Source organism: Adiantum capillus-veneris, chromosome 19, assembly GCF_014529385.1.
Source record: "Adiantum capillus-veneris isolate H3 chromosome 19, ASM1452938v2, whole genome shotgun sequence".
Lineage (NCBI taxonomy): Eukaryota > Viridiplantae > Streptophyta > Polypodiopsida > Polypodiales > Pteridaceae > Adiantum > Adiantum capillus-veneris.
The window spans coordinates 103,039,146-103,062,895 of record NC_140949.1 but is presented as its reverse complement, the minus strand read 5'-3'; positions in this window follow the sequence as shown (position 1 = coordinate 103,062,895).

Genomic DNA, 23,750 nt, shown 5'->3' with positions numbered 1-23,750 from the left:
GGTGATCGGCACTTCTTAACCACATTGGTCGTGCCCCGATGTGTTCCGACAACTGAAGTATTGTGGTCATGTTGGACCTCTTTAGTCATAACTGGTAAATTGGCAACCCCCTGGGTTGCTGGCAAGTGGAGGGTTGATTCTGGTAGCATTCTAAATTAGTTGTGTAAGACTACTTTTTTTGATGTGTTCCTAAGAAAATAAAGCATAATTTTTTACTTTTTGCACGTTGAAATTCGGATGGTGATCGGCACTTCTTGACCACGTTGGTCGTGCCCCGATGTGTTCCGACAACTGAAGTATTGTGGTCATGTTGGACCTCTTTGGTCATAACCGGTAAATTGGCAACCCCCTGGGTTGCTGGCAAGTGGAGGGTTGATTCTGGTAGCATTCTAAATTATTTGTGTAAGACTTTCTACTTGTGTAACCAAGATTTGAACCCTGACAGCAAGCTTGCAAAATAGGGCGTCAAAAACTTTCCAGTCCTGTCAAGTGACAAACCCCTTGGCATCTGACAATTGACTGTCATCCTCTAAAATATCCAACACGCTTTGAGGAGGAGTGGTTGATAAATGAGGAGACAGAGATTGATCACCTAGGTTTGCACCATCCATTCCGGTTGCCACGATGGTACTCTCCGTGAGAGTATCCGGCCCCATGACATCCACAGGTGGAGCCAATTCGAGGTATTCAAAGTCAAACATGTGGTGATCATCGATTTCCGCACTCATGGAGAATCTGTGTTGTGCAAACAAAAGAAAAGAAAAAAACAGTACCTTGGAGTGCAACAAAAACTCGTAACCGTATCAAACACAGAGGTAGTTAGCCATGCTAACCTCGCCGGCGGTCGTAAAGAAGGTGAATTTCCAATCTCGGTAGAATTGGCGAAGAGGTGAAATCATCGAGGAACTTCAGCACTAGCTCGTTAGCAGGTTGCAATAATTAACTGGGTAAATATGTATTCAACTGAATTGAACATCTAAGTTGAAATCGGATTGTAAATCCCAAACCACCACAAAATCAGCACTTGATTTGCAGCCGAGGATGCCCTTGCAAACACCGATGTATGCTTCGTATGCTTTGGCGAAGTTATGGTTACTGTGTATGGTCCGACTTCTTGGTCTTCGTAAGCACGCCAATGTTGAATCCAACCAAGAGCAGCTTGAAAATAATGAGCAAATCGACAGTTGATGATTCACTCAAAAGCATGGAGCAAAGTCGAGTTGCCAATAATGTGGTTTGCGTCATATGCAATACACCAGTTAGTTTTGGCACTGGTCGACGAAGGTTTTAGCAGGCAAGAAGCTGAAGCAAGACGGAAGCTTACCGACACTTGCTTATGCCGCCCCCTTGGTGGGAAGAGCCGTATACTATGGCCAAGGTTCAATTCAATGGCCCAAGGCCATTTTAAATGTGAAATCTCAAGTTTTTCAAGCGCAGGCAGCGAGCAGGTTTCGATGAAGGTGATGATGATGACCTTATGGCTTGCACAGGCTGGCTATGACCGCGAGGGGCTGGCTCAAGCCTTGCATACGGAGGGCGCTCCCTTCAAGCCTAACTCCCCCCGATTTCATGCACCACACAGTGGTTTCCAAAACAACTGCCCGATTTGGCAAGTAGCCCGGCTAAAATTGGAAAAGGGCTTAAAAAGCAACGGTTCTCACAAAAGGGGCATGCTTTTAGGGGCCAAAGATGACTACGCCTAGAGAGAGGGTGGAAGAGAGTCCCAAGCTCTGATACCAGTGTAAGAAACTAGGAAAATAGGCTCTACTGGATCCTCCTCCCAACCTCCCTTTATAGGTGGGCTCCTAGCCCCTTGCCCTAGACGGATCCCCTGTCCACACTGCCTTGGCCGTCGGCCCTTGGCCGTAGTCCTTGCCTAGCCTAGTTCTTAGGGTACATGACCCGTGTCCTGACATCTATTTAAGAATGGAGGACAAGAGTTTTGTCAGCGTGATAAAGCTCAAGCAACTTTGGTAAGAGATGCCACCAAGCCTGATGGACAATATGTCTTGCTACTAGGCAAGATATCCACCACCACAATGAGCATTTGAGGAGATGAAATCTACCTTGGAAGAGGCAAAGTGTTGTTGCACACAAGCAGAGAAGGAAGCTACATGGAAACAAGCAAGTCTATTGGGCAAGTCCATACTTTGGAGGCTCTCTAACTTGTATGGATTTGTTATATCTCTTGATTGTGTGTATGATGTGATGCAAACTTTAGCGTTAAACGTCTTCAAGAAATATATTTCTCAGTTATTTGAAATCTCTAACAACGCTCTTAAGAAAGAGATAGATTCATCAGTGTCTTCACTTACAAAGGATGTGCCCAACACCATCCATTACAGAAGGTGTCCAAACTCTCCCAGTAACTATTTTGAGTGCTTCAAAGCTGAAGAGAATCAAAAGTTTATTCAATGGTGCCTTCCATATATCTTAAAAACTGTAAATGGTATTTCCCCAAAAATGCATGTTTTGGGAACTCTCTTGGTAGATATAGCTCATAGATTTTATAACTACAATAGAGATGATGGTTGGTCCATGGAGAATATTAGAATTATGAAGATACTACTGCAATCTTGGAGAGTTTGAAGGGAAGAGGCATTTGGGGCTAATTCATCGCCTTTAGAGCATATCGTCGGTATATATATTTCTCTCATTTTTTAGAGTTACTTGGTTTTGCGATGTGTGTGAGCATAACTAATTTATTTCCATTTTGATTGTAGGTAATGGTGAGCTTCTTGATGATATAATTTGGCATGGGCTACATGATTGTTATTGGTGCTACATATTCGAGCATCTTGTGAAGATCTATAGCACCATCAAGACCAATAATCTCAGCGATGAGGCATCATTTGTCCAATTCTATTTGAGGAAGGTTTTCACTAAAGTTTTTCAAGTTGTGCGCTTTGACAAAAATGGTCTCTTGCCTGATCAAAGATTCTTGAGAGATCTACATTCCTCAATGAGTGGATATTGCAATGTCCCATGTAATGAAGGTCAATTGCATGAGTATTCTGCACATCATATGGATGGGCTCTTAGTTGTTTCATCGGTGGCCAAGGCAAGATCACTGTGGAATGCTCTCTTAAAATATGGATGGGTGCTTAGTTGTTTCATCGGTGGCCAAGGCAAGATCACTGTGGAATGCTCTCTTAAAATATGGCCATTGTGCACCTTGTATTGATTGTCTTCTTTTGAAGGTAATTTGGATATCAAGGAAAAGATGCATCTATCGAGATCCATCAACTGAGGAGTCCATATTTTTAAAGAGGTTTTGGAATATGGAAGAGAGCTTTCCAATTGTAGATTTAAAGATATACAAAAAGGTCTTGTACAGAGAAGAAATATATACAGTTGACTCCCATGTGGTAGTGATAGCTGATGATACAAATAGTATGTTAGATAAATGCGGACATTGGAAGGCTCGCCTCTTTTTTCTCAATGTAGTTCAATGGGAAGTCTGTGATTTTCTTTGGAGAAAGATACTACAGACAATGCATCGTAGGTAATGATGACTCTGAAAGGTTACTCATTGATGCAATCATAGGAATGAGTGTCCTTGAGAAGACACCAATGTCCTTTACATGGGATTGTATCCAACCTATTTAATCTCTTCTTCATAAGTTCATACCAATGTCACTACCTAAAAGCAAAAATCTCATTGCCTATGAAGTAAAGGACTTGAAGCACAGAGACAAATTGCTTATGGAAGGACAATGTGGGAATGTTCCTTTATGGCTAGAGGAACAAGATATAGTGAGAGTTTCTATGAATAGTGGACTTCAAAAATTCTTTCAACATGCTGTGGTAAGAGAATCAAATCCTGAGACATCTTGAAGCCTGATGTGCATCAAAGAAATACGTGGACGATTCACAAAGAGGAAGATCATTGGAGAAGTTGGGATAGCTATCATATTCTAATTAAAAATTGGACTGTGATAAAACAAAAAAAAGATACAAAACATGGTGTGCTTGAACAATGGATACCTATTATATGGCGGTCTCCATGATGTATAAGCATTTGTATCTACTATTTTATTCAGGAACGTTGATTCTACACAAAAATTTCTCTTTTTTATTATGTGTAAGAATTTTTATTGAAAACTCTTTAAAATTGATTTTATGTTGTTTTGTTTCAGTTATTTGATTTAAATTTATAAATATTGTATCATAAATATCATTTCGTTACTTTGTCAGGGCAAGTGTGAGTTGCCTACAATCATTGTTACAACAGCTACTAGGAGGATCTAGTGAAGAGACTATTAAAACTCTCAATGTGTGGAGAGAAATTTATTCTAGAAATAAGAGGGTAACTTTGTATCCCTCTAGCACCGCTACAATCGGTGATCCACCTAGATATGATCATGTTGTGTATGATCAGATTTTTTGGCCCGCATCACCAAAATTGAGAGAGAAAAATAAGTTGTATCTTCGAGATTTTCTCTTAAAACAGCACCCTGAGCAATATAGAGTATTGTATGTCAATTATGGAGAGGTGAGAAAGTGGTTTGCTAAAGGAGAATCCATTGGCAAACTTCCTAACAACAATGAGCGAAAGAATGTAGTTTTGAGGACCATTAAACAGAAGATAGCAACGCTCAAGGCCATCACAATAGATGGTGTGGCTTATCCATGGAAGAAGGAAGATTTATACACATGGTGTATCAAGTCTTTAGCGGCAAAACATAAGTGGAGCAAAAAAAAGACAAGCCAAGAGACACTTTGCTCAACCAACTCCATGGTATAGCAATTTATGTTGAGCCTATATTTGTTTGATATCTTTACAAGTGTGTTAAATAATTTTTAGAATTATAGGTCTTATGTATGGATGATGATAATATAATTACTGAGCACAAAGATGAGAAAGATGATAAAGAAGGAGAGCTTCATGCAACGGTGAGTACATATTCTTCTATGACATGGGTTTTATTTGATTTATTCTATGTCATTCACATTAAACTTCTTTCAGATTGAGAGTTCTCATGTTGATGAGCAAGTGACAAAGTTTGGTATCGATGATAAAGCTGATGATATATCAAATCGTGTAGTCAATCTGATACAGACACGATCACTCCAAGGGTAGGTAGGTCAAGCTGTGACTTATGTTTTTTATGCATCTCTATGACAGAGAGTTGTACAAGCACGTTGTTGTATGCTTATAGGATAAACTACGACATAGACATTGTTTGCACACAACCATACACAGTGGGCATACAACAGAGTAGAATAAGGGATTTTCCTTGGTCCAATATTTTCTCTCTCTCTCTCTCTCTCTCTCTCTCTCTCTCTCTCTCTCTCTCTCTCTCTCTCCCCCCCCCCCCCCCCAATTCTCTGCCGCAATAGTGATATTAGGCATGATTTTACTAAAATATTTTTATGTTGATATGGTAAAAGTAAGGGCTAACAGACGTCTGTTTTTGAAGGACTATGAGCCATCTATTCTAGAATGGCTAAGATCCATCCATCAGTGATTGCTATCAAGATTGAACAATTCTATCTAGCTGAGTACCATCCATCATAATGAACAAGCAAGATTCCTGCCATTAAGGATTTTTTGTGTGCTACTTTAGCACTGCATACTTTTAGTGTGAAGACCACATTGAGTTTTTAAATGTCTTAAACTCGTAAAGGCTTATCTCTACCAAGGTGTATAGATGAAGAAAAAATTTTAGGCAGCATTGTTGTCCATTAAAAAAACTTTCAAGCTCACCAAAGATCTAGTTGTGAATACGATTCCAACTTCAATGGATCTCCTATATTGTCTATAGCACTAAGAGTGTCTATACGAGCACAATTTTGGGATAAGACCCAGCTCAAAATTACTAAATCACTTACTAAGTGTTGATGGTCAATTATTGGGGCCTTCACACTTGCACTTTTAAGGCCCAACTCAAAATTACTAAATTACTTACTAAGACCCAACTCAAAATTACTAAATCACTTACTAAGTGTTGATGGCCAATTATTGGAGCCTTCACACTTGCACTTTTAAGGAAACAAGTGCACAAGCTGTCAAGGGGTAGTGGACAAGTTCAACTTCCAAAGTTGACTTCAATCACAGTTAGACACGGTAGGCTATGTTGGTCAGCGTTGGCTGCAAGGTTGAGAAATTTCCATAAAAGTTCTAACCAAGGGGTTTGAAATTCTCAATTTTTGAACAAGGGGTTTGGATTGCAGAGGCAACACCCACGGTTACTTGTGGAATTTTGCTTGTTTTTCAATAATCTTTCAATTAGTGTTCCTAGACCTTTACATGCCAAAAAAAATAATCTATGTGCATTCAGCTACGGGTAAGTGAACACTATGTTCGACCTCCAGGTACGCATATGATTTTGTTTTCTTTCATTTTTTACTATGTTTTTGTTTTTTTGTCCAAATAGGCTTCTATGTTTTCATCCATTTTCCTCTTCAGAGACATGAAAAAGTCATGTAAGAGAAAATAATTTTGGGCCACAGTGTCCCAAATAGGATTTTTCACTATGCTGTTATGGACCTATATGTGAGGTTGCACATGTTATCACATGGGATACAAGATGGTCTAAGAACTAAAGGAGTTTCATTTAGCCAGTGTGGAACAAGGTTAATGAAGGTCCTTCTCACTCATGTCGCTGTGTGTTTACAGTTACCTCCACACCCAAGTACATATCGTACTTGAAGGATGTTCTTTTCTTATACATCCTTATCTGAGAAATATTCCAGATGTGGAGAATATGAGTCTCTAGGATTGACAATGGCACCCCTTATTTGAATTACGTGTCATGACAAAGTCCCAAGGTGCTAGTCCAATCCGTTTATTAGACCATTTTAAGCACATCGTATCAGGAACATTTTAAGCACATCGTATCAGGAACATTTTCAGTTGGCTAGAAATGTTTGGAGATACCTAGTCAAACTTATTAAGATACATATGTTATTAAAGAACTACGCATGTAGAAAAACTATATTTTTTTAATGAACATGTTTCATTTGGTACCTAGGTGTCATCGATTTTTGAATTCTATTATTGTCCAAATATATTATCACGGCTTTCACATGGAAAGTATTTAGTTCTTTCTCTGTGAGCAGTGACCTTACTGTTATCCATAAGCATTGGCATGTATGATCATGGATCTGCGGGTTTGAATCTATTTTTGATAAATGCATGCACACTAGGTGCTGTGGGCCCTAGTGTTTAGCAAAGGCTGATTTGGAGTGGCATGTATATTCATGACAATACCTACTTCTAAAGCATTTTGCACTCTATGTGCAGTATCTCTATGAGATTAATTTTGGATCTACCAATCACCAGTAGAGGTTATGGCTTAGTTTGGGTACTTGTGGATATTTCAAGTTAACCAAGATGGTTATTAATAACATTATTGATTCTTCAACAATGTTGTAACGTAGTGATGATCCTTGTTTACCAATTTTGGAAGACTAACTCTAAAAGGTGGGGAAACACACCTTAGTACTGTCAATTATCCAAAGAGAATAGGAAGATTACAAGTGTCATCTTGTGCTAAAGGATATGCTAAGCACATACGTTAGCACCAAGCAATCCGATTAGAAAGCATGAGTTTTTTTACCATAAGGTAAAGCAAGTTTGTGACTAGGTTTAGTCTCTTCATGTATAAGTCAGGTTCTCAAACCTGAACACTAGTTATAATGGGGCTGTTGATTGATGCAATAAGATAACAAGTCAAGGACTTAAGTTTTTCTAATGTAACATTTAATGGCCTAGTAACTTGTGTGTAGCAAAAATAGCATAGACATAGTGAGAATTTCATTAGAATAGATTCCTAATGAGCATAGCAAGTGTGCTTGGATGGAGAGAGCAACAAAAAGCATAACACCTAGTTAGATAGGAATGAATAATACTTCAAAAGAGAGAGAGATTAAGCTACTGACAACAGTTGAGGACTGGATTTACAAGGAACAATACAATTCTTTGTGTTCATTCAATAACTAGCTAGTGCAATGAAGATGGAAGCTTCAAGCACTAAGCAAACACTTAAAAAACACAACATCAATTCCCTCACAGTCTCAAACCCAAGACCTCACATGCCTTTGAAGATGGTAAGAGCTAGTGGGGTATGAGAGTAGATTGAGAGCTAGTATTTGAGTGCACCTTATGGGCAACTCGGCTAGGGAGTTGGCATGTGTCCCATATTCCCTTTGTGTAAAGGGAGCCTGTGAGTGTGTGTGTGTGTTTCTCTCTCATCCCCTACTAAAAGGGCTCACACCCTCCTATGTAGGAGCTTGCAAAGACTTTTTGGCACACTACAAAGCATCCAATTCCACTAAGCTTGACCATTTGGACATAACCTTTGAATTTTGGAACCTTAGCATTTTGGAAGTCGTAATGGCATGAACCTTAGGGTCTTTGAAGCCCATTGTTGCACATTACTATTTTGCAGATGGCCGCCCCTTTGGATCCCTACTATGGCCGGTCTGCCAGTCTAACCAATATTCTAGCTTTTTCTCCCTTGGTACTTTCCCATATCAAATGATCAGTTTAACATGAGAAAATCATTTAGGAGAATTAGATATTAGTTATTAGGACATTACCTCTCTCTTGAAAGAATATTCATCCTCGACTATGGGGTAGAGAAGATAAAGCCTACTCATTAGTACTTTTTCTAGTGGGTAGAGGATCTCTATCTTACCCTACAACATAGTTCCAGAATGGATGACTAATCCATTTTTCACTTGAGAGCCTAAGGCTGCCGCAAGCATGTCTTCACATTAGTCTTATCAATCTTCCATAGTAGAGTGACAAGCTCTACTTGGGGTTTCGGAGATGTGGTCTCCACAAACTTGATCCTAAGCATGCATACTACATAAAATTTGTGCACAATAAAGAAAAAGAGAGTCTTATAAGACAAAAACTTTTTTCAATTTAGACATTTTCACATTTGCTTACTCTAGAGAAGCATTGTAAGCATTGACAAGGTTAAGGTTATCCTTTAATTGTATGCCTTGCATCCATCTAGCATCTTCAAAAGGATAATTCTTAAACTTAATAAGATACCGTCGAATAGTCTTACCGCCTCATAATACCTTGTCTTCATGTCGGAAAATGTACTTGAGTTGCAACACCTCTTCTTGGTTCTGGATCTTCAGTGGCTCTTCAATAGTTGGTTCTTGAGGTGGATCTCCTTTGTAAGGCTTTAGTAGGCTCACATGAAAAGCATTGTGTATGAGCCAATGACTGGGCAACTAGCCATGTCATTGATTGGTCTAAGAATCTAGAAGGGACCAGAGTACCTTTTTGCTAACTTAGAATAGTACTTTTGGTGTCCCGTATGATTCTTTCCTGTCGTGCGCCTTAATCGAGCCTTGGGAAATTTAAGCAACACCCAATCATTTTCTTTAAAGGCTTGGGCTCTTATGTGCTTATCAGCAGCAGCCTTTTGCCTTTGTTGTGAGATAGAGATATCATCCTTAATCTTTTGGAAAGATTCTTGTAGGTCTCGGCTATACTTGTAACATTTAATGGCCTAATAACTTATGTGTAGCGAAAATTAGCATGAACATAGTGGGCATTTCATTAGAATAGATTCCTAATGAGAATTACAAGAGTTCTTGGGTGGAGAGAGGAACAAAAAGCATAACACCTAGTTAGATAGCATCAACAATACTTTCAAAAGAGAGAGAAATTAAGCTATTGACAACAATTGAGGACCGGATTTTCCTGGAGCCGGTCCCCCCTCCAAAAGGCTTTGTATTATGGTTTCTCCCATCAAGAGAGACATTGTACAATACAATTCTTTGTGTTCCTTCAAGACTAGCTAGTGCAATGAAGATAAAAGCTTCATGCACTAAGTAAAACAATTAGCAAACACAACTTTTTAATTATCCCCGTTCTCAGACCCAAGACCTCACACACCTTCGAAGATGGTGAGAGTGTAAGGTCTCTACTTTCAAATTTCACACAAGTTCTATTACGCATTTGAATTTTTTTAACCATCACTCATTATTTAAGATATTCAAGTTCAAATTATGAATCGTAGGTTGAGAAAACCTAGAATTTAAAATTTACCCTACAAAATTCTGACATGTTTAGCTATATGAATCACTAACTAACTTATTGCAAGACTTATTTACTGATTGTAGAATTTTCTTTTACTACTATAAATTTAATATAAGACTGTAAAGTTTAACTTAAAAATGTAAAGTAAATTATCATTAAGTAAATAAAAATAATAATTATAAAGACAAAAGAATACACAGGGATGACAAATGAAGGCACATGGACTCACATAGGAGGGGACAAAGTGGGACACACTGTCACATGAAAAGGAGAGGCTAGTCTTGACTAATCTTAATGAGGGGGGGGGACCTGTGTAGCCTTATCTTTTGATGATAATGACAAAGTGGTCAAGCTAATGGGTACCACAAGGGTACCAAAAATGCGGGTATGATTTTTGAGAATATATATATATATAATATAATTTTTTTTAAATTTAAAAAAAAATAGAAAAAAAAGTGGGACGTTTTCTTTTCTGCTATAAATAGAGCATCCATGCTCACACTTTAGAATAGAGATTGCCTCTATAGTGCTCACGAAGTGCTGCCACTTATCTTAGAGAGAAAGCGTCCACAAACCACTAAGAGAGCAAAAACTCTAGTGGACTAATAAGGTGCGTATTAATTAAGCATTCAATTAACTTTAACAATGATGTATGTGTGCTATCTCTTACTCTAATCTCTCTAATAGATTAGTAAGATTCAATTAGCTATGTGTGTGTGTGCGCTATCTCTTACTCTAATCTCTCTAATAGATTAGTAAGATTCAATTAGCTATGTGTGTGTGTGTGTGCGATCTATTACTCTAATCTCTAATGGATTAGTAAGATTCAATTAGCTTTAAGAAGGATATGTGTGTGTGTGTGTGTGTGTGCTATCTTTTACTCTAATCTCTCTAATAGATTAGTAAGATTCAATTAGCTTTAAGAAGGAAATGTGTGTGTGTGTGTGTGCTATCTTTTGCTCTAATCTCTCTAATAGATTAGTAAGATTCAATTAGCTTTAGAAAAGGATGTGTGTGTGTTCTCTTTTACTCTAATCTTTCTAATGGATTAGTAAGATTCAATTAACTTTAGAAAAGATGTGTGTGTATGTTTTCTCTTACTCTAATCTCTTTAAGTATACTACTCTCTCTAGTTAGTACATCTTCACTATTAACTTATGTATAGTTAATTGAAAGTTAATACATAAGAGAACTCATCATATTCTTATTATACATGATGAAATTCTCACTCACCAATTTTATTGTCCATTAGATTAAGTAGAATTTTGAATAATACTAAAAATTGATTTAGTTGAACTATAGAAATTAGATGTAAAAATTGATTTAGTTGAACTATAGAAATTGTTGCATTCCTAAACTTTCACTCATAGTTTACACACTTAATTTTTGATTAATCACGATCAGCAATATTTTATGTATAGAAATTAGATGTAGAACAACAACACTAAGTGTGAATCCGAGTTGGCGAGGGTTCAAATTACAGACTCTCTTTGGAAACAAGGAGATTACTAGGGAAATTGACCAATTTAAAGTTCTAAGTGTATAACATAAGTGTAGTACAAAAAAATGGCTCCAAAGCGTGCTCGAACCCAAGACGCTAATGATCATGAAGCTAATACAAGTAACGGTGGAACTTCTATGGAACATGCTATGTCTCAACCAATCGGAGCTATGGTACAGGTTAGTATTGAAGTTTCAAGTTATGCATCATTGCATATGCGAGACCATAGAAATATAATATTTACCTTATGAAAAGAAAACACGAACCGAAACCACGGGGCTTAACCCCAAGAAACTCGGCATATGTTTGACAAGTAGGAAAGATTGTCTGGTTAAACTGGTTACTATAGGAAAGAATGTTTGTCCAAAATCTTCGGTATGGTTTCTCTAAAGCCTCTCTACTTATTAGCGCTGGTATTATGTGGCAGTTGCCGAGGCGTGAGATGACGCCCAGGATGGCACCGCTGATGCTGTGGTGGGAGTACACCCAGATTAGCCCAGCTGGATACTGCAATTTTTTTTTTCCGTGGCGTGACGATGACGCCCACATTGGAACCGTTGTTGTTGTGGCGGGAGTACGTCCAGATTAGCACAATGAGTACTTGTCGAGCGGTATGGGACGCTCATGAGGACAAGGGTTTTTATAAATAATGTATACACTGATCGGACATAATAGCGCTGTCAGGAGTTTTTTGGAGCAAGGGATTGCGCATATGTACATATACATGCATGGTGCATCAAATAAAGAATTGCCCATTTTTCAGATCCAGGTGGTTACGTGGGGCCCACATGTGTACAAGTAGGACAGGGTGTACATAGTGCATCGATTTTCACTATTACCAGTACCACTGTGTTTTTTCTACAATAAAGAGGGGTTGGTAGCGCGTAGAACTTCTCGAGGAAGCTATCCGCGGGCCGACGACATGAGGTAAGCAAGTGCGTCAGATGGCATCTAGTGGCGTCAGGAGGGCGAACGAGGTCAATATTTGCACACAGATGAGGACGGACACAACGTGGGTGTTTTCTTGTGAGAGTTATGCAAAAAGTTCATCATTAGGATCACTTTTTTGGGGCCACTTCACGTGGTTGTGAGACAGATTATTGAAAAGAAATGAGTGCCAGGTGTGCGGATGATGCAAAAAGGTGACAAGTATGCACTGCGAGGTCAGTTTTTGGCCTGTTCGGGGTCCGTTTGAGGTCATCTAAAAGGCCAAGGGTGCCCAACTAAAAAAGCTAAGTGTGGGAACTGAAAAAACTGAGAGAAGAATAGAAAAAACGTGGAGAAGAGAGGAGGAACAGCCGCAGGTGTGTTTTTGCTCATTTTGGAGCTTGTTTTGGCCGTAAACTGCTCATCCGAGGTCGGATTTGAGCACTATGACATTGTAGACTGGGGTTTTGGGCCGTTCCGGACGCGATGGTGCTGTCCATTTTGCCAAATTCCTCACTCTTTTCCTTTTTTTTTCTGTGAAAGTTTCTCCTATGAGCGAAGTTTCTGCTCTAGTTTGTGATTGTATCTGGCTTATTTTACCCATATTGTGTGAGCTATTTGCCCCATCGATGTTGGCCCAAGCTCATTTGTATCTAAACATAAAAAATTATCCTCTTTTGAGCTGAGTTTTTTGGGTGTGTGTGTGTGTGTGTCTGTGTCTGTGTGGAGTGGGCAAGTGGATAGTCTCTCCTCTCACTCCAGAGGTGTGTTTCCTGTCTCGGCCAGGTGTGTTGTCTAAGCCGAGTGGTGCCCCATAGTGTGTGTGTGTATCTTCCCAAGAGTGTGTGTCGGGTCGTTATAGAGGCGCTGTGTGTGTTTTCATCCCGCTCACATTCTTTTGGTGCCCCCACTGAGGATCTTGTTCAAGTACCTTCTGCTTCGAGCTTCAAGCTTCGAGATTCGAGATTACAGGTTGCAGGTTGGAGATTACATGTTATAGGTTATAGGTTACAGGGATAGATACAGGTACAGGTGATTCACACAGGTACAGGTAGCTGGAGTATAGTGATATACTAGCAGTGATGTCACTTGCAGTTGTTGTGGGTATGCATCACTTGGCGCCTCTTTGAGCGCATTTTCTGTTGAATTGTACGTTACTTGTGGAAACTGCCATTTTACGCATTTGTGGAGCCATACTTGGTTTTATTTGGCAATCCCAGCCATTTATGAGACTTGGTCTGGAAGATAGTCATTTTCTGAGACCTGACTATACGCGATTTCCATTAGCCTTCGTGTGAGGGTCGATAGCGTGAGGTTTTTATTGAGCTGGAGGATTCTCAAATGTAAAGATCCTTTCGGTGATACAGGTAGCTGGAGCACCCTTTTTGTGACCTCGCCATAGGCTATGTACTAGTGAGTCCTACTTGATGCTCGGGTTCTATTGTTGACAGTTTATGCATACATATACAGTCTATATTTTGGGTTCCTATTGCTCTATTTCTGGGGAAACTCTGCCAAAATTTTTTCAAGTTATGATGGTTGGTTTTTTGGTCTTTTGAGCCATTTGTGCTGTTATGCTGCTGAAATTTTGGCAAAATCTGAGGTTAAGTTAGGTGTGACTTCTTGGGAGCTTCATGGTTGGCTTTAATGGATGATCAAAATGGACCTCAATTCACTCCATTTCATTTAACTCAAAGAATCCAGATAAATGTTCATGTGTCCAGGAATATTTTTTTCCACCAGCGCATAGTCTTTATGTTTGGGCCAAGAAGATTACGAGAGATCTTGGAATGTCCTTTGCCTGTTGTAATTCCGATGATCAACTATGAAAACTCATTTGATGTGCATGTGTTTGTCCTTATCTAAAGTTGAGCTCCATTGAAGTTTCTGGGGATTGGGTAGTCAAAAGTTTTGGGTTCTTGCACGTGTGTTCAAAGGGATTCTCAAAGCATTGAAACTTGGGTAGCCATGGCTTTCTCTTATCCGGAGTTTCATGGAAGTAGTGATGAAGATGTGGAAGAATTTTTGGAAAAGATGGAGGTTGCCTGCATTAGCAACCAGATTCATGACCCTACGCAAATGTTACGCCTTCTCCAAATTTGTTTGAAGAGTGATGCACAAGTTTGGTCCAAGGCATTTGAAGAGGAGTTGCGTGCAGCAAATCCACCTGTAAGATTGAGTTGGGACAATCTAAGGCATGGATTGAAAGTGGAGTTTGTGAAGATAGAAGATCCTGACAAAGTGTGGCAAGAAGTACAAGGTTTGGTGCAGAAGGAAGGTGAGCCAATAGATGCGTACATACGTAAGTTTTCATTGGCATGGGAGAGAATGTGCAAGGCCTTAGCACCACAGGTACCCCGCCTGACATGATCAAGAAGGATAGGTTCTTGGCTGGTCTTTGGGAGAATATACGTTGGAGAGTGGAGCTAAAGAAGCCTAGGACATATGAAGATGCACTAGAGGTAGCAAGGAACAAAGAGTGGAAGTTGAGGAAAATGAGCCAGTTAGGGGTGGAGTCTTTGCCAATGAGGTTTGAATTTCATCCTATAGAATCTTTACAAGGTCGCATGTCAGGGGTTCATCACGAACCAGTGGTTCCTGTTACTACTCAGGTTATGCCAGCAGTGGTCACTACAGTAGTGCAAGATGATGGGCTAAGGCAAGACATGAGGCAAATGGTAGATTTGATGAAGAATCTCAGCCTAAACATGCTAGGTCAAGTGAGAAATAATCGAGGTCGAGGGAGGTATGCAAATCAGCCAGGAGGTGAAGAAAGACCTAGGAATGGTGTTGGACAAAGCAATGGTAGGTTTTGGAGGCAGACGCCCACCTGTTACAATTGTGGAGAGTTGGGTCACATCAGCCCGCAATGTGATAAGCCACCAAGGATGGGGGAGACATGTATCCATTGCCAAGACAGGTGTTAACTAGGTCAAATGATTATGGCATCAAAATTAAGGGAGACGAAGGAACCGATGGACTGACCCAGGAGGAAAAAGGAAAGACAAAAGTGCTAAGTGTAGTCACCTTGGAGAAGGCATCAAAGCTAGAGGATACATTAGTGATGCCTATTGGGAAGAGGACCACAGAGGAAAAGGAAGGAAGAAGTGCCCCAGGTCCTAGTAAGAAAAAAGGAAAGAGCCATGAAGGCGAGGATGTCAAGGCCAAGAGGAAAAGGAGAGCTCGTCGAAAGTTTCATGTTTCATATTTTCCACTAGGGGATGGGCAATTAAGCTATGACTTGAAGGAGGATCTGACGAGCAGGAAGGAAGATGTTACTTTTGGGCAGCTTATAGAGATGGTGCCTAAGCTAAAGCGATAGTGGAAGAGGATGGTTAACCCAATGGAGAAAGAGCCAGAGAGAGGTTCAGTAAAGGTGTTGGCAATGGATGAGCTACCAGACATTTGTCCAATAGTAGATGTGTGGCATAAAAGGAAAAATTTGGGACAAGGTTATGTGGATGGGGGAGCCCAAATATGCGTCATAACACACTCATGCGTTGAGAAGATGGGTCTCACAGTGGCTGGGGTGTCAGGTTTTCGGATCAGATTGGCAAACCATCAAAAAGTAAAATGCTTGGGTGTTGTAAAGAGCTTAGAAGTGGAGGCATATGATGCAAAGGCAGTGGTTGATTTTCATGTGATGCCAGCAGGGTTGGGAGCATATCCTATTATACTGGGCAGACCATGGTTACGTGCAGTGGGAGCTGTTCAAGATTGGGGACATGGTACGATTAGCCTCTATGGAAAGACAAGTACCAAGAAGCTTTATAATATGGACACAAGGAAACGATTAGAGGAGCTTTATGAAGATGAGGATGAGTCTAGTGATGAAGACTCTTCCACGGTGACAGATGAGGACAGTGATAGCACTACCAACAGTGATGAGGATGTTGATGTTGCATTTCTTTTGATGGATAAAGAAATCCAGGAGTGTGGTTTAGTCGCATTTGCGAATGAAGTTGAAGATGAAAGTGAAGGGCCTTATGAAGTGATTGAAGGGCTGATGCAAACCAAGGTTGAGTTGTCAAAGAAGCAAGAATTAATGACGCAAATGATTAGTGGAGACCTCTCAGCTATGGAGAAGGATATATATTTGCATATGCTGGCTAGTTTTCCTGATTTGTTCATTACTTCATATGAAGAGATCAGAGGGTTCAAGGGTGAAGAGATGCATATAGAGCTGAAAGAAGGTGCTAAGCCATTGCGGCAAAGGCTAAGAAGGATGGGTCAAGAGCAAATGGAAGCCTTGCGAGAAGAGGTGGACAAGTTATTGAAGGCAAGGTTCATAGTCCCTGTGGAGACCACAGAATGGGTGAGTCCAGTTGTAGTCAGTCCAAAGAAGGATGGGAAGTGGAGAATTTGTGTAGATTTTAAACCCTTAAAAGCAGCCACTAAGAAGAACCCATATCCTCTTCCATTCATTGATCAGATCTTGGATTCAGTGGCAGGTTATGAGAGGTACAGTGTGTGTGATGGTTTTTCAGGCTATTTTCAATTGAATATTGCTCTTAAAGACCGCACAAAGACAACTTTTATTATGCCATGGGGCTGCTATTGCTACACAGTATTGCCATTTGGGTTGTCAAATGGACCTTCCTTCTATCAAGAGAGAGCAAATTGGGTGTTGGAACCATTCATTGGTAGTTGTGTTAAAGCTTTTATGGATGACTTCTGTGTCTATAGCAGTAGGGTTGAACACCATGAGAAGCTGCAGATGGTATTGGCTCAATATGATGAATGTGGAGGACAACTAAATCCAAAGAACTGTCATCTAGCACAGCCAAGGGTGAAGTTATTGGGCCATATGGTGTCAGAAAATGGCATTGAGGCTGATCCAGATAAGGTTAAGTCTATTATTCTTCTTCCATCACCTACGAGTACGAAGCAATTGACAACCTTTATACACAAAGTGAAGTACATGGCAAGGTTTATTCCATTGTCTTCTCAGATTCTTTATCCATTACAACAAGTGGCAAAGCATGATCCATTGCAATGGGATGACAAGTGTGAAGAAGTGTTTCAAGAGGTGAAAGAGGTGTTAGGGGGTTTGTCAGCCATGCAGGCTCTTGATTGGGAGAAAGTTTTTTATGTAAATCCCTCAGTAGGGGATGATGCCATTGGAGCCATGCTATTGCAAAAGGGGAAGGGCAGCCAATATATGAGGCCAGTGTATTGTGCAAGCCGAGTGAAGTTGGTAGCGGAGAGAAAGTTCTCGGAAGTAGAGCTAGTGATGGCCAGTGTAATATTTGTTTTGTCGATGATTTCGTCATTACTTGCTACCACGGCCTTTTGTTTTCTGGACGAGTTATGCCTTTTTGCCACAGTTAATTAATGGTACTAACATGTCAAATGTGCTGAAGAAATGGGTAGTTGAGCTGCAAGAGTTTGAGTTCTCTTTTCTAGTGGAAGATAGTACAAGGGCTACCCTAGCTGATTTGTTGACCTACAAGGAGAATCCCCTTATTGTTAAGGAAGAGGTGGTGAGAAAGGTAGATGAAGAAGTTCCACATATCAGCAATGCACATGTGTTGTTCTTTGATGGTTCATACAGAAAGAGCCATGATGCAGCTTCAGGGGGTATAGCACTTTATGATCCAGAGGGGAAGCTAGTATGCAAGAGAGGGTTCAAATTGGATGCTCATAGTAACAATGAGGCTGAATATGCTACTCTGGAAGCCGGATTACACATTTTTTTGAAGCATGGGGTTCGAAGGTTGAGCATAAAAGGTGATGCCTTGTTAGTGGTGAAGCAAGTGCTGGGTGTGTGGAAGAGCAAGAACACCTCATTGAAGGAAATGTGCTTCAAAATTAAAGGCCTGTTAAAAAAGTTCGAAGCATGGATCATCAGACACAATGAACGTGCTCTAAATGGAGAGGCACATGAAGCAGCTCAAGGCATGATTGGGGAGCTATTTGTGTTGAGGACCACTTTACCTCTTTATCATGGCCGGGAAAGTTTGGATCAAGAAGAGGAGTTTTTGCTAACAGGAATCATTCCAAAGGAGATTCAGAAGTCTAAGAAGTATGGCTTTGTGCATAGAGCATACAGGTACAAATTGATTGGTGATGTCTTATACATGAAAGGGGCTGATCTCGTGTTGAGACGTGTACCTTGGCGGGAGGAGCTTTACAAAGTGTTGGAAGAGAATCATGAAGGCGCATGTGGTGGCCATTTTTCTCTAAAGATCACCTTGCATAAGATTTTGCAAGAGGGGTATGTATGGCCTAGTTTGCACAAGGATGTTCACCATTGGTGTAGGTCTTGCAATAGGTGTCAAGCATTTGGGAAGAGAGTGTTGAAGCCAGAGCTACGAAAAACCATTATGGCGTTTAATGTGTTTGAAAAGTGGGGAATTCATGCAATAGGCCCGTTACCTATCACAAGCAGGGGCAAAAGCTATATTTTGACGGTAGTGTACTATCTTTCTAGATGGGTAGAGGCTATAGCAGTAAAACAGATCACTGCAAAGGATGTGGCAAAATTTGTGTATGATGAAATATGTTGCAAGTTTGGGGTGCCACTGGAGCTACTTTCAGATAAGGGGCCTGGCTTTAGAGCTAAACTACTAGATTTTTTATGTGCAAAGATGAAGATTAGGCACCAGCATACCACTCCTTATTACCCACAGTGTAATGGCTTAAATGAAAGATTCAATGGTGAGTTGGTACAGATTCTTTTGAAAGTGACAGAGCACCAAGGAAAGAATTGGGATTTGGAATTGCCTAGTGCATTATGGGCTTACCGTACTTCGATGAAGACAGGTACAGGGTTTACTCCATTTCATTTGGTGTATGGAAAAGAAGCACTATTGCCTGTGGAAGTAGAGTTGCCTGCGGTCAAGATGTTAGAGAAGTTGCTTGGGCCGCCTAGTGATGCATTCGAAGAGAGGCTCTTGCAGTTACAAGAGGTCCAGTTGGATAGGATGAGCGCATTGGAGCATTATGGGCAGATGCAGGATAAGGCTTTGGCAAAGATAAATGAACAGGTCAAAAGTAAGGGTATCAAGAAACATGACTTGGTTTTGCGCTACAACAGTAAGTTGGACAACACCTTCCAAAAGAAGTTTCAAATTAAGTGGGAAGGCCCTTTCAAGGTAGTGGAGTGTTTTCCAAATGGCACATATCAGCTGGCTAACCTGGATGGTGTTCTACATAAGTCAAGGGTAAATGGATTGCGTCTTAAATTGTATCATGCTAGATTGATGATGGTGGAGCAAGATGAGCTGTCTGTGGATCGAGCAGTGTTGGTGAGGGATGAGGAGACCTGTGATGCGGCGAGTCTCATATCTCTCTTTGCTGCTGCTCATCATGAATGATCTAGCAGGCTAGGGGATGGGCAAATTATGTTAGGAGTTTTTTGGAGCAAGGGATTGCGCATATGTACATATACATGCATGGTGCATCAAATAAAGAATTGCCCATTTTTCAAAGCCACGTGGTTACGTGGGGCCCACATGTGTACAGGTAGGACAGGGTGTACATAGTACATCGATTTTCACTATTACTAGTACCACTGTGTTTTTTCTACAATAAAGAGGGGTTGGTAGCGCGTAGAACTTCTCGAGGAAGCTATCCGCGGGCCGACGACATGAGGTAAGCAAGTGCGTCAGATGGCATCTAGTGGCGTCAGGAGGGCGAACGAGGTCAATATTTGCACGCAGATGAGGACGGACACAACGTGGGTGTTTTCTTGTGAGAGTTATGCAGAAAGTTCATCATTAGGACCACTTTTTTGGGGCCACTTCACGTGGTTGTGAGACATATTATTGAAAAGAAATGAGTGCCAGGTGTGCGGATGATGCAAAAAGGTGACAAGTATGCACTGCGAGGTCAGTTTTTGGCCTGTTCGGGGTCCGTTTGAGGTCATCTAAAAGGCCAAGGGTGCCCAACTAAAAAAGCTAAGTGTGGGAACTAAAAACACTGAGAGAAGACCAGAAAAAACTTGGAGAAGAGAGGAGGAACAGCCGCAGGTGTGTTTTTGCTCATTTTGGAGCTTGTTTTGGCCGTAAACTGCTCATCTGAGGTCGGATTTGAGCACTTTGACATTGTAGACTGGGGTTTTGGGCCGTTCCGGACGCGATGGTGCTGTTCATTTTTCCAAATTCCTCACTCTTTTCCTGCTGTTTTTCTGTGTAAGTTTCTCCTATGAGCGAAGTTTCTACTCTAGTTTGTGATTGTATCTGGCTTATTTTACCCATATTGTGTGAGCTATTTGCCCCATCGGTGTTGGCCCAAGCTCATTTGTATCTAAACATCAGAAATTATCCTCTTTTGAGATGAGTTTTTTGGGTGTGTGTGTGTGTTTGTGTTTGTGTCTGTGTCTCACTCCAGAGGTGTGTTCCCTGTCTCGGCCAGGTGTGTTGTCTAAGCCGAGTGGTGCCCCATAGTGTGTGTGTGTGTATCTTTCCAAGAGTGTGTGTCGGGTCGTTATAGAGGTGCTGTGTGTGTTTTCATCCCGCTCACAGCGCCAGTAGAGATTCTTGAGTGAACCTAATCCAAGGGTTGTTGGTTTAAAATTGGAGGACTTCTTGTTTGATTATTGTTTGTAATATTGTTTGAAGGGCTGTTTTAACAAAACAGTATCATAAATAAAGTAAAGGAACATGTATGTTTAAACAGTGTGGTAGTAATTAGATAACAAAAGAAGGATGAGTGTGGTGTGGAAAGTGGGAGAATGATACCCGACGGTATCATTCTATGGACGGGTGGAGCCGATGAGTCGGGTAACTTTCCAACGCTATAAATTATTTTTTGAAGTCATAAATCTTAAAAGAGACAAACCTTGGTGGATCTGCTTCTGAAACATGGGAAAAAAAGTGCACAGGTTGGTCACTCTAAGATTTATACTTTTAGGTATAATTGATTATAGATAGTTTTTAGATAGGGTTATGGTGGTCACGCTCCGCCATAGCGAGATAGGACCAATCCTTCACTAACGGTTCATGCCCGTGGCTACGTAGTAGCTAAGGCAAGGTCCGTTGGTTTTTCCTTCTCAGGATTGGAGACCTATCAAAGGTACTCCGCTCCTCTCGACAAGGGCAGGGACCTCAAACTGGTATCCGTGCCTAGGTTAAATCTTGGGGAGATTTTTAGATTGACGTTTGGATATTGAAGGATGCGAATGTTTGAAATAATAGAAGAACGTAGAAAAATTGATTTGAATTTGTATATGGTATTGAAGACTGAACTTTCTTGGTACAGGAAAATGTTCATTCAGCCTACCAGAAATTCCAAGTGTTCACCATCATGTTTGAAAATGCATGCCAATCACCAAATTATCAGTTTCGAAAAAGGGTGATGATGATTTTGGATAGGGTGTTTGCACCACCTATCCCAAGGGTGCATAGAGGATGGGGTATCAACTAGAGTCCATCTGGAGGAATCTATACCATCAATGCTGACAAGATATGGTGCATGGATACGAATCTCAAGAAACTTTGTTGGGCAGAGGAGTTAAAAGTCATCGAATTTTATCTTTTCCTTGGTACTAAGAATCCGGAAGCTACCATTATCTTGGGAGGAGAAAAGATATCTCAGACTCAATGGGTCTATAACCAAGTTACAAAAGTTATCCACGGTGGTAGGATTCGACCCATATGTGTATCTCGTAGCTTTCAAGGGTCAAAAGAAACTTATTATTTTGATCATTTAGCCTATCCTTTTGTAGTCACTAAACTCAAAATATAGAGACATTACAATCCTTGTACCTAAAGACTACCAACCTTGGTAGCAAATAATGTGTATATAAATAAAGTTTGGATTAATATTATCTTTTGTTTGTATTATTTTTTGATCAAGTCTTGCCTTAAAGTGGATTAAAGTTAGAGTATCCAGTAAAGTTTCACTTAATCTATATTGCACAGAGTGTGGTGTACACATCTCTTCAAGAGAAAAAGCTACTTGTCAAGCAAGCTAAACTTCCCTCTTTCAAAGGGGAAGGAGCACTAGTTGAGCGCAATGCAGAAGTGTGGCTCGAAGAGATGGAGGATTATTTTGCTGCTGTTGGTACTACTCCCGATAACCAAGCAATGTTGGCTATGTTTCGTCTCACGGGGGATGCCAAGCTTTGGTGGAAACAACACTACAAAGATAATCAGGTAGCTCAAAACACTCAAACTTGGGAAGACATTAAGTATGCTGTCAAAGGACGTTATCTTCCACCTGCACACAAATCCCTTAAGATGAATGAATTCTTCAACTTACGTCAGTTTCATCTTACAGTGGAAGAATACTACTCCAAATTTGTAACTCTTAGGCGCTATGCTCCGCCAATGACCGCAGATCAACAAGTAGCCCGTTTCTGCCAAGGGCTAAATGCTCCTTTAAATACTCGTCTAGAAGCCATGAGGCCTATAAATTTGCAAGATGCTCTTTTAAGAGCTAAACCCTTAGCTAAAGAGATGTCAAACTCTCAAAGGGTACGAAATGGAAATACAAGGAATGCTGGAAGAAGAGGATGGCCTATGATGTGGAACCAAAGGCAAGTTCACCCAGTTCACCAAACTCATCCAATAGTTACAGCTTTAGCAAATGGAGCTCAAAATGCAGATCTTAGATGCTATGAATGCAACGAGCTAGGACATTTCAGAAATGTATATCCTAGGCGAGTCTCCGCAACAAATACACCTAATCGAGCTAGAGGACGAGGCCAAATAATAAATCGTGGAGGAAGAAATGGAGGACGAGGTTGAGGGCACGGAATGGCTGCCAGAGTCAATGCTATCATAGGAGAACCAACATTGGGAAGAAAAACATGAATCTTGCTTCAAACAGCTTAAGGAGTATCTTGCTTCAGAACCTCTCTTAAAACTTCCAGATTTCACCAAAGAATTCGAGGTGATCACAGATGCTAGTAACCTTGCATTAGGAGGAGTCCTTACTCAAGAAGGAAGGCCTGTAGCTTATACTTTTCGGAATCTTAGGATTCATTAAGTGAATTATGCTACACATGATTTAGAATTTCTAGCAGTTATTCATGCTCTCAAGCTATGGAGACATTATCTATTGGGACGCAAATTCCAATTGGTAACAGATCACAAGAGTCTTAAGTGGATTTTTACCCAATCTAACCTTAACATGAAACAGAGGAGATGGATACAGCTCATGCACGAATATGATTTTGATATTAAATTTAGACCAGGTAAGGATAATGTTGTGGCAGATTCCCTAAGCCGTAAAGATTTTCTGTGGGCAATTTCCATGGCTAACAAACCTATTTTAGACAAGGTCTCGGATGCTGCTGTTAGAGATGCAAATTACCAGATGCTTGCTAGTATCCTACGTGAAGAGAGGGTATCATCAAATCAA